This window comes from Panthera onca, chromosome B4 (assembly GCF_046562875.1).
Source record: "Panthera onca isolate mPanOnc1 chromosome B4, mPanOnc1 haplotype 2, whole genome shotgun sequence".
NCBI classification, from domain to species: domain Eukaryota; kingdom Metazoa; phylum Chordata; class Mammalia; order Carnivora; family Felidae; genus Panthera; species Panthera onca.
The window spans coordinates 115,087,360-115,098,209 of NC_138345.1; positions in this window are offsets into that span (position 1 = coordinate 115,087,360).

Genomic DNA, 10,850 nt, shown 5'->3' on the forward strand with positions numbered 1-10,850 from the left:
AGGGTTGCTGGGCTCTGTTGAGAGCCCAGCCGGGATTAAAGAACCAGAGTCTGTGCCAGTGGATGGCACCTGCCGTGATCAGCATAGAAAGCCCTCATAAGCAGCAGCTACCCCAGGGTTACCGTTATTGTTATTTTATAAGCCAGGTAATGGCCCCAGAACCCTCTGACTGCTTCCTACCTCACACAGGGTGAGAGCCCAAGTCCTACAGTAGGAGCTGAGCCTTCCTGTGTCTCCCCCAGTCCTCTCTGCTCCGGCCACATGGGTCTTGGTGCTGTTGATGAAGCACGACAGACTTGCTCCCACCTCCACGCCTTTGTCCCTGACGTCCCTTCTCCCCACAACGCTCCTGCTCCAGTCATCCCCATGGTTCATTCCCTCCCTCCTCAGAACTTCGCTCAAATGTCACCTCAGCAAGACCCGCCTTGATCGGCCCAATTTCAGCTCGCGACGCCCTCATCCGTGCCCCGGACCTCCCTACCAGCTTCTCTGCTTTCTTTGGCCCCACAGCGCTTTCCACCCTGGCCAGACCCCAGGTTTTATTTTTCTGTCTACTGCCTATCTCTCCTCAATAGAACGCCTATCCTTTTGGTGCCTGGCATGTCATTGGCACTCAGCAAAGATGCGTCCTGTAGGAATGAATGATGCCTTCACTAAGGTCTCGGATCAAATGGCACCTCTTCAGGGAGCACCACGGCCACCACCTAAAACAGCCCTCCTGCTCACCCTGTCTCTCCTCACTCTGCTGTTCGTTTCTTCAACAAGCTTATCCACAGCTGGTATCACGTATTTGTTTATTTGCTTGTTGTTCATCTCCCCAGCTAGATGTCTGCTCCTGGAGGGCAAGGATGTTGTTTTGTTCACGATCTATCCCAAATGCCTGTAACAGTACCAGGTACAAAGTAAGCACATGATACATATTTAGTGAATGACTGTGTTATTATTATTATTATTTTTTTTTACCATTATTACTAATGGGGGTATTGGAAAGCAGAAGGTAAGGAGCAATTGCCCTGTGGAGCGCGGACCAGGGCAGGAGGACGGTCTTCAGGTGGGACATCTTAACTGCACTGACCAGTGGAAACTACAGGAGGGAACAAGGATCCCCCACCCCCAGCCTGGACTGATCTCTACCCCCGGCACCCTGGGCACCAAAAGCATGGACTACACCACAAGCAGTGCCCAGAGTTTTCTTTTCTGTTCTCCTGAAGTACCTGGAACGGCACATTCTGATGCTCTATAAATACTTGCGAAGTGAGTGCACGGGAACTTCCTGGAACTTTAGAAGGCTCTGCATCAACACCAACATTTGGTCAGTCTATTCTTGGACGTGAACCAAGCAGCACTTCACTTTCAAAGTGAAATTCAGTTGCTAAGGCAAACTCTGGGGTTTTCCACCCAAAAGAGGAGAGCAAAGAAACAGAGCAGGAGCACCTGGGTGGCTCAGTCGGTCAAGCATCTGACTCTTGACATTGGCTCAGGTCACGGTCCCAGGATTGTGGGATTGAGCCCACATTGGGGTCCACACTGAATATGGAGCCTGCTAAGATTCTCTCTCTCTCTCTCTCTCCCCCACCCTCTCCTTCTGTCTTTCTGCCCCTCTCCCCTGCTGATTATCTGTCTCTGTCTCTGTCTCTCTCTAAAATTTAAAAAAAAAAAAAAAAAAGATACCAGAGCTGTAGTGCCTGGTCCACTACCCACTTGGATAACCTCTTGTACCTCAGTTTCCTTATCTGTAAAATAAGGATAATAGTAATACCTACCTCATAATGTTGTTCTGTGAGCAGATGTCTAATATACATATGCATATATATTTAACAAATACATACACACACACGCACTTTTTTTTTTTAACACTTCCTGGTATTATGCCAAGAACTGTAAAAGCTTTGAGAATTTACCCAACTTGTAAACTCCCAAGTTATCCTGCCACTCTTTCATAAATGTTGGCAGATGACACAGACTCTGGTCAGAGGCGAAGGATGGAGGCCCTTACGAGTCACATCAGTAGCCATTGCCAGAGTGTCAGTATGTGTGCTCGTTTCCTGAGCCTGATTCACATGGAGTAGTGCAAAAAATACTACCTGCACATGCAGGGGGTTGCATTATATGAGTGGAACCCTGAGCTTGGTGAGCCAAATATTTCACAATTTTTTTCAATGTTTATTTATATTTGAAGGAGAGAGAGACACGGCATGACTGGGGAGGGGCAGAGAGAGGGAAACACAGAATCCAAAGCAGGCTCCAGGCTCTGAGCTGTCAGCACAGAGCCCAACGCGGGGCTCGAACTCACAAGCTGCGAGATCGTGACCTGAGCTGAAGTCGGACGCCCAACCGACTGAGCCACCCAGGGGGAGCCAAATATTTTATAATGGGCAGTAAGCATTGCTGTTTGCTTCAGTGGGAGACACTATCTCTATCTTCCAAGGCCCTTTGCCAATAAACATCTTTGAAAAGATAATCTGGAACAGAAAGAGTCAGCACCCCTGCTTATGGGATGTACAGAAATATAAGCGATCCATGAGAATTGTCTCCCAACAGTATGTGGTAAGAACTATTATTATTATTAATAGTAATAATACTATGGAAATTGTATCCATACAATATAACTTCCTCTTCTTCTTCTTTTTTTTTTTTTTTTTTTTTTTTTTTTTTTTTTTTTTGTGACTCTGAGACTGACAGAAATTATAACAAAGCAAACCAAGGTAGGGACTAAAGAAAAGTTACAAAGACTAATGGCAAGTCTTGGCATATGAGTTAATGTTCAGTGACTAGACTACTGAATGCACTTCACAAATGGGTTTCTGGGGGGAAAAAAACTGCTGTCAGCAATTGATTGTGATATTGGGCAAATGAGTTTGCAATTTCATGCTGAATAATCTATCACTCTATATCTTGGAAACTCAGGCACTCAATCTTTTTTGACAGGCAGCATGTATATTCTATTGCCAGGAAGGAAGGCAATTGTCAAATTTCTAATTTTTCTCTGTGAAAAATTAACATTTAACTCAAATATAAGATCTGGAGGAACACATAAGACCTTAATTACATAGCGCAATCCATGATTTGTGCTAATTAATAAGCTGATGAAAAATTCATTGGAATTCAGAGAAGAATCAAGGGGGAAAACTGGCCAGTGTTAACACTGAGTTTCTATAAAATGTTTAAGTCTTTCCAAACGGGCAGCCACTCCTCTGTCATAATTATAATTTAATCATTCACGTGACTATTTCATTTTGTAAGACTTTAGTTATACATCAAAAACTAGGCAGAGAGAGTATTTCTTTAAACTTTGTGATTTCTAGGGGCATCCGGTGGTTCAGTCAGTTTAGCGTCCGACTTGGGCTCAAACAAGGTCATGATCTCGCAGTTCTTAAGTTTGAGCCCCACATCGGGCTTTGTGCTGCCAGCTCAGAGCCTGGAGCCGGCTTCAGATTCTGTGTCTCCCTGTCTCTCTGTTCCTCCTCCACTCCCACTCTGTCTCTCTCTCTCTCTCTCTCTCTCTCAAAATTAAGATTAAAAAAATAATTTAAAAAAGAACTTTGTGATTTCTAGCAGTTATATTATACTAGCACATTAGAGAGTTTTGAAGAAGACCAGTTCAGCTACCTGAGATAATGAATTTTTTAAAGATGTGAGAGTAGCCATCCGTTTGAATCCTAGCTTTGCCATTGACTGGCTGTGACCTCCAGCAAGTTCTTGGAGCTCTTTGAGCCTGTTCCCCATCCAGGTGGAGGTGATAATGACGCATGAGGTTATGGTGAGGTTGAATGTTATTGCTGTGAATTAATCCCCTCCAGAATCTTAACCAAACCAGACCAGGAACCAGATGGAGATTGAAATGCAGTGACTGGCTTGTTATCAGTACAGCTGGACTGGTTAATAAGGTAGTACTTAGGCTGAAATCGGGCTCCCTGCATCCACTCTCCCCACCCTGGGACCTGGCTATGGGGCGGAAGAATCTGCACGATGACACCCAAAAGTGTCCCAGGGAGGGTGCACTGCCCTACACATACCCTTTGGGGAGCAGGAAAGACAGCAGCCAACGAGAGGCCTCTTCGTTTCTGTCCTTCGTTAAGACGTTCTGGCTTCTTGAACGTGGGTTGATGTGTTCAATTACATTCATTTGTTCACTTATCCCACAAATAATCATTGAGGGTGTTATGACTTGTCCAGGGTACTTGCAAACCATTTGCAAACTAGTGAACGAGGCTTTGGCACCTGCCTTCATGCACCTTACAATCTTGCGTGCAGATACACGTGCGATCAAACCACTGCAGTTTTTCACCAGGAATCAGGCGTGGAGATTATACAAGAAGCAAATCTGTCAAATGTTTACCAAAAGTACCTGGGCCGTACTAAGCACTCTAGGTCTTGCTGGCTACTACTGCTCCTACAACGATTAGGCACCAACTTTTTGGGTTTGCATATCACAATACCACTTGGTCTATTAATAATTATTTCGTTAACTCACCTTCACCAGGCCCCTGAGCAAGTGTCTGTGAAATTACAGGCTGGAAGGGCTGGCTATGCGTATATGATACACATGAGAATAAAATATGTAATTATTCAGATAAAACCTGACCATCTGAAGGCCTGCCACAGTCATCTCCTCTCCCAGCACACATGGAGAAGCCCTGTTTTATGAACGGCTTCGATCTCATTCCATCTGCCTGCAGATTTTAAACTGCATGCAGGCAGGCATCAAAGCCTGGTTTATTTTTTTTAGTTTGCAAATAGTTTGCGAGTACCCTTGACAAATAGTACACCCTCAATAAGTGTTTGGGGAAGAACGAATGAGTGGATGCATGTAATTGAATGCATCCTCTAATGTTCAGGAAGCCAGAACATTCCAGGGCAAAGAACAGAAAATAACAGGCAAATTAAGAATTGCAGTGAGCTGCCTTCTGCTTCTCCTCGCCTCTGCCTCTGGGATAACTGAACTGACCTGCCCTCCCAATTTTCTCTCTCCCCTGTCAACAAACAAACCTCCTGGCTTATTTGACAGCAAGTTGGACGGGGTTTAGGATGGAATGGATCTTGCAGTTGTAATGAATCAGAAGCGGGACACAAAAATCAGATCTCGGCAGCAGCAGAATGCTCTCTGTTTAAAAAGCACTCGTCCCTTAGGCTTGAACAGATTAGAGGCTAATAATTTATGTTGAAATCCTGCAAAGCCCTCCATAAAGTCCTATGGCTTGTCCCTGCCTTCTGACTGACAGATATGAAAATAGAGACTGATTTGAAAACCTGAGGCTATTTAGCTAGAGCAGCATTAATTTCTCCATTAGAAACTAAGAAATGGGAGGGCGGGGAGGCCCCAGACACCACAAAGAAACAGATGTTGCCAGTGGAAGGCCACGCCTTTTTCCAAATATGAAACTCACACCGGCTCTTCCAGCTTGAGTTAGCTTCCTGAGCCTCTAGGACCCCAGATTGGCAACAATCATTTTTTCCATGCTAGTTAAAATGCCCTTAAGCTACAGTCATTAGATTTGCTGGACAGCGGCATCATTCTGATGTTATCGGCTGTGTCTTCCTGTTTTCATGAATAATGTATAAGAAGGAGCTGTTAGAAATGGATTCTTCCATGGCTGACGGTATCGCCACCAGACAGGTCCCTGAATGCTCAGTCACTTCATCTGCAGCACCCACAAATCTCCGTCCTCTGCTGGCTACCTCCTGGCTGCCTGCCATGCTTGGAGAACCTTCCAAAGACATCCTATCTCCCCTTCTAACCTCTATAGTAAGGAAACCGAGGTGGGGGGGGGGGACAAGAAGAGGTGCCCACCACCTTCCTTCCTTTTCATCATTGCTCCATGTCAGAGGAACAGCGCAGGTGCTACTGATGCCAAGTTCATGGGTTTGATTCCTGGCCCTGCCCGATGTGGGCCGGCCAGCCTTGCTCTGTGTCCAGATGCCTGCTGAGAAAATGCTTCTCCTTGGGCACGGGAGAGGGCTGGAGGAGAGCCTCTGCCTGCTTGTTTGTGTCTATATTTCTCTCTGCTCGCATCTGTCATATCTTCACAAAGAAAAGGCACATCTTTCAGCCCTGCCCCTTCACTCACTCATTCATCCAACATATTTTTATTACCTGTGAACCTCTAGCGGAGGAGGCATGCAGCAATCAAGGATTATAGAAATGAATAGAAAATGAGTACAAAGAAGACCATCCATTGTGAGTGTTTAATAGAGGGAGGTAGCCGAGTCAGGGAAGGCAGTGAAAGGATGTAAGACTGAGCTAAGAGCTGAAAGATGGGGGCCTTAAGTCAGTGGATAGAGTCCAGGCAGCAAGGACGGCATGTGCAAAGTCCCTGGAGCAGGAGGGGGCAGGGCCCCCATTAGAGGAAGTAGAGGGTGACCTGGGGGTCACAACACAGTTTGCAAATAAGAGCCAGGAATTCTCTGCCGCCTTTGACGTCTTCTCCACTTTCTCCTTCCCAACAGTCTCCCGCTCCCTTGAAGTCCAAGAATTGCTCAGTCCTGGCTCTTCTCCCCCTTCCTGACTGTTCCTACCCTCCCAGGTTCATCCACTATTGCCTCTTTTTTTTTTCCTTTTTAATGTTTATTTATTTATTTATTTATTTATTTATTTATTTAGAGAGACAGAGAGAGCACGCGCAGGTGAGGGGCAGAGAAAGAGGGAGAGAGAGAATCCCAATCTACACTGTCAGCGCAGAGCCCAATGGGGGCTCAATCTCACGACCCATGAGACCACAACCTGAGCTGAAACTGAGTCGGATACTTAACCCAGGCACCCCCTATCCACGATTGCCTCTTAACTGTGGGCGTTGACGTAGAGCTTTCCCACCTCTCTGTGCCCTGGTGTCAGATACAGTGCCTGTCTTCTAGAAGGAGCCCAGTGACGGTGATGATCATGCATTGTTCTGAGTCCCAACTGAGACTTTGAAAGCATTCTGAATACCCAACACGGGAGTGGTTAAACCTTTAGACCCATGCCCTAGAGGGTCACACAGTCATTAGAAGTGATGTTTTTGAACACTAATGATCTTGGAAATTTCTCATGATATAACATGAATTTAAAGGCAGAATATAAGATTAATCTTAAAGCATGATCTCAATTTATGTGAAAAAGAATGCATATGCAAAGAAAAAGATTGGAAACCAATTCATCAACATACTGATAGGGTATCTCTGTGGGTAGAATCATTGGTGGTTTTCATTTCCATTTCCATACTGCTCCGTCTTTCCCTCAAATGGGTTAATTAATTTAATTCATAAATAATTTAAATCAGTTAACTTAATTGAATAGTCAAGTACTTATTACATGCTCGGTGTCACTACCAATTCAATGATGGGAAGAACACAAACGTGGTCCCTGTCCTAAAGAATTGCTTTCATAGGGGCGCCTGGGTGGCTCAGTCGGTTAAGCGTCCGACTTCAGCTCAGGTCATGGTCTCGTGGTTCATGAATTAGAGCCCTGCGTGAGTGAGCTCTGCACTCTCAGAACCTGGAGCCTGTTTCAGATTCTGTGTCTCCCCGTCTCTCTGCCCCTCCCTGCTTGTTCTCTCTCTCCCTCTCTCTCTCAAGAATAAATAAAACATTTCAAAAATTTAAAAAGAAAGAATTGCTTTTATAAATTAAAAAAAAGAAGTGTTTTTTAAAAACAAGATGGCTTAAAGACATCACTCCGAGAAAACTACCCAAAAGAGGCTTTCTCCTGCAGGTGTCAGTGGGGAACCTCCAACCAGCAGCGTGTTTATATCACCAGCTAAGGGTGCCAAGGACTGAACCTTGGTGAGTGTCCATTTGTCACTAGTGCCTGAGGCAAGGTGCTGCCGAGGACTCCTTCCTGTCGGCATCTGTTACTCCGCAGTGGACACCTCTGCACCACCACCTTATAAAATGTAGTGCCCCCTCCCTGGATGCTTGCAGTCACTTTATTCCAGCCGTCCTGTGGGTACGTTTCCAGGGATTTTCTTCCACTGGATTCCGGCCTCATAGATGAAAATGCCGCCTCCTCCCGCATCTGAAGCCAGCTCCACTACCTGTCACTTCCTAACTGCACCCAAAGCAGGGGCTGGGGATCAAACCACAGCGAAAGCATGAGCCTGAGTGAGCACGAAGACGGCAGAAGCCCCCAGACTCCCGCGAACTAAGAGTCTGATTGTTTTCACGCAGACTGTTTTTAGTAGTAGGGAGATAACAGGCAAATGAAATACGGGAGGCAGGCAGAGATTTTCCTAAACCGATGGTAGGGGTGGGGAGTTCTTTAATAAGACCACGGCACATCTTTGAACAGTTAAACCCCCAGGTTTCCATATTTCTTGTCAGGCGGGATGGAATTTCTCTCCCGTAGTTCTCTTGTTTCTCTTCCAGCCCAGCAGTCTTGTCTCCTCCTGCTTCTCCAACATTCCATCTTAGCCTTGCCTGAAATCGTCCGTTTCAGAATGCCAGGGCTTCCTAATGACGAGAAGTGTATCACCTGCGAATGAGTTTAAGTGGTAGACAGAACGAGCGGTGTTAATTCCACCGGTTGTCTATCTTGACGCACTTAGGAAAAACCGTGTCTAGCGCGTCAAACCTAGGATTTTATTATAGGCTATGGCCTATGTTCTAAAAAGTACGTTCGTATATAGAGCCAATAAAGAGATAGAATGTTGAATAAATTGTGATGCGTGTGGCATGCAAATGTGGGAAAATCGGAAAACACAAGGGGAATTCTGCAGCAGATCCAAGGCGTCTCCTGGTTCGTTACAGTAATCAGACGCAGACATTTGCATTAATTCTGGATCCTCGAAAACCTTTACAGTTCTGAATCCCAGAACCTCCTGAAGTCTAAGATTCGAGTTCTCAAGCTGGTAGTCTTTGTCTCCATCAGGGAGAGGTGTTTTGTTTTAAAAAGCAGGGAATCTCGGGGCGCCTGGGTGGCTCAGTCGGTTGAGCGTCCGACTTGGGCTCAGGTCACGATCTCGCGGTTTGTGGGTTTGAGCCCCGCGTCGGGCTCTGTGCTGACAGCTCAGAGCCTGGAGCCTGCTTTGGAGTCTGTGCGTTCTCCTCTCTCTGCCCCTCCCCTGCTCATGCTCTGTCTCTCTGTCTCTCAATAATAAACGTTAAATTTTTTTTAAAAAAATCAGGGAATCTCACATAAAAATGCAGATGTAGTGTCCTCTTTAAAAACTCAAGTTCCGGGGCGCCTGGGTGTCTCAGTCGGTTAGGCGTCCAACTTCAGCTCAGGTCATGATCTCACAGCTCATAAGTTTGAGCCCCGCATCCAGCTCAGTGCTGAGAGCTCAGGGCCAGGAGCCTGCTTCAGATTCTGTGTCCCCCTCTCTCTCTGCCCCTAACCCACTCACACTCTGTCTCTGTCTCTGTCTCTCTCTCTCTCTCAAGAATAAATAAGCATTAAAAAACATTTTTTTAAAAATTGAAGTTCTGGCACACTGGGTCTACGTCCCTGCATGGCAGTAATCAGGTGACCACAGGCCCCAGGCATCACCGTCCTAAGACGCAAGGTCCTATTGTCACTCTTCTGTTACTGTGGCTGCCCCAGGACAGAGGGTAAAAAGAGACGAGGTTTCTCTTCTGCTGCTTCTCACCCTTTCTTCTGTCTCCTCTCTTCCTTAGCAATCCGATCCACCCAGACATACACACTCATAAATACACCTCCAGGAAATGGCTGCAAGGGTAAAACTTCTGTCTTCTCCCACTGATTCCCATGGCCATCCTTGCCTGAATGGTGGCCCAGATTCACTGACAATTCCCAGCTTGATGACTCATTGCCTTTTAGCCATTTGATTGGCACAAGATCACCTGAAACTGCCTTATATGTTATTTTTGTGTTGCACGTGTGGTGGGGGTAAAAATCTCATTTTCTCCCACTTCTAAGGCTTAAGGAAAAGGACACGTGATTTGGAGCCAAAGTGGCTGAGTTCAAATCCTGTCATTCGCTGGCTATGTGACCTTGAGAAAGCCATTTATCTTCTCTGGACCTCAGTTTCCTCATCTGTAAAATGGGGATAGTAGCGTCTATTGCATAGGATTTGTATAAAGATTAAACGACTGGGGGCGCCTGGGTGGCTCAGTCGGTTAAGCATCTGACTCTTGGTTTCGGCTCAGAGTTATGACCTCACAGCTTGTGAGATCAAGCCGCGGGTCAGGCTCTGTGCTGACAGCACAGAGCCTGCTTGGGATTCTCTCTCCCTCTGTCTGCCCCTCCCCCTCCCCCGCACGAGTGCACACGCGCTCTCTCTCAAAAATAAGTAAACATTTTTTAAAAAGGATTAAGTGACTGAATATATATAAAGTGCTTACAATAGAGCCTGGCACACAATAAGGGTTGTAAACATGTGGACGTATTTTATGAAAAATAGTCTTCCATTCTATGAACTGCCACTGGGATAACCTCTAACTCTATACCCTAGATATGATAATATTAGCCATATTTCTGTTATCCAGCAATGCCTTATTGCTGTCACATAAGTGCCAGGCACTACACTGAGTATTAGTAACACACAAAAAAATAAGAGTGCCTTCACCCTTCAAAAAGCTTCCTATCCCTAGTTGATTTGGAATCTAAGGTTAGACTAAATAAATATCAAATGACAATTGTTTAAATAATTATAAGGTTCAATTAAGCAAACATCATATGGTAATTATTTAAAGAAGCAGGAGGCTTATGGAGAACAAAGAACTGAATTATTCTAGATTCAGTCTACAAGATTCAGTCTTCCAAAGAGTTAAGAGACAAATTGGCGTCTTGAAAGGTACCCCGACTGCCTGAACTTATGACCAGAGATTAGTGGAGGCGATCACAAGACGGTGACCAATAGTATGTGGTCACGCACACACACACACACACACACACACACACACACACACACACACCC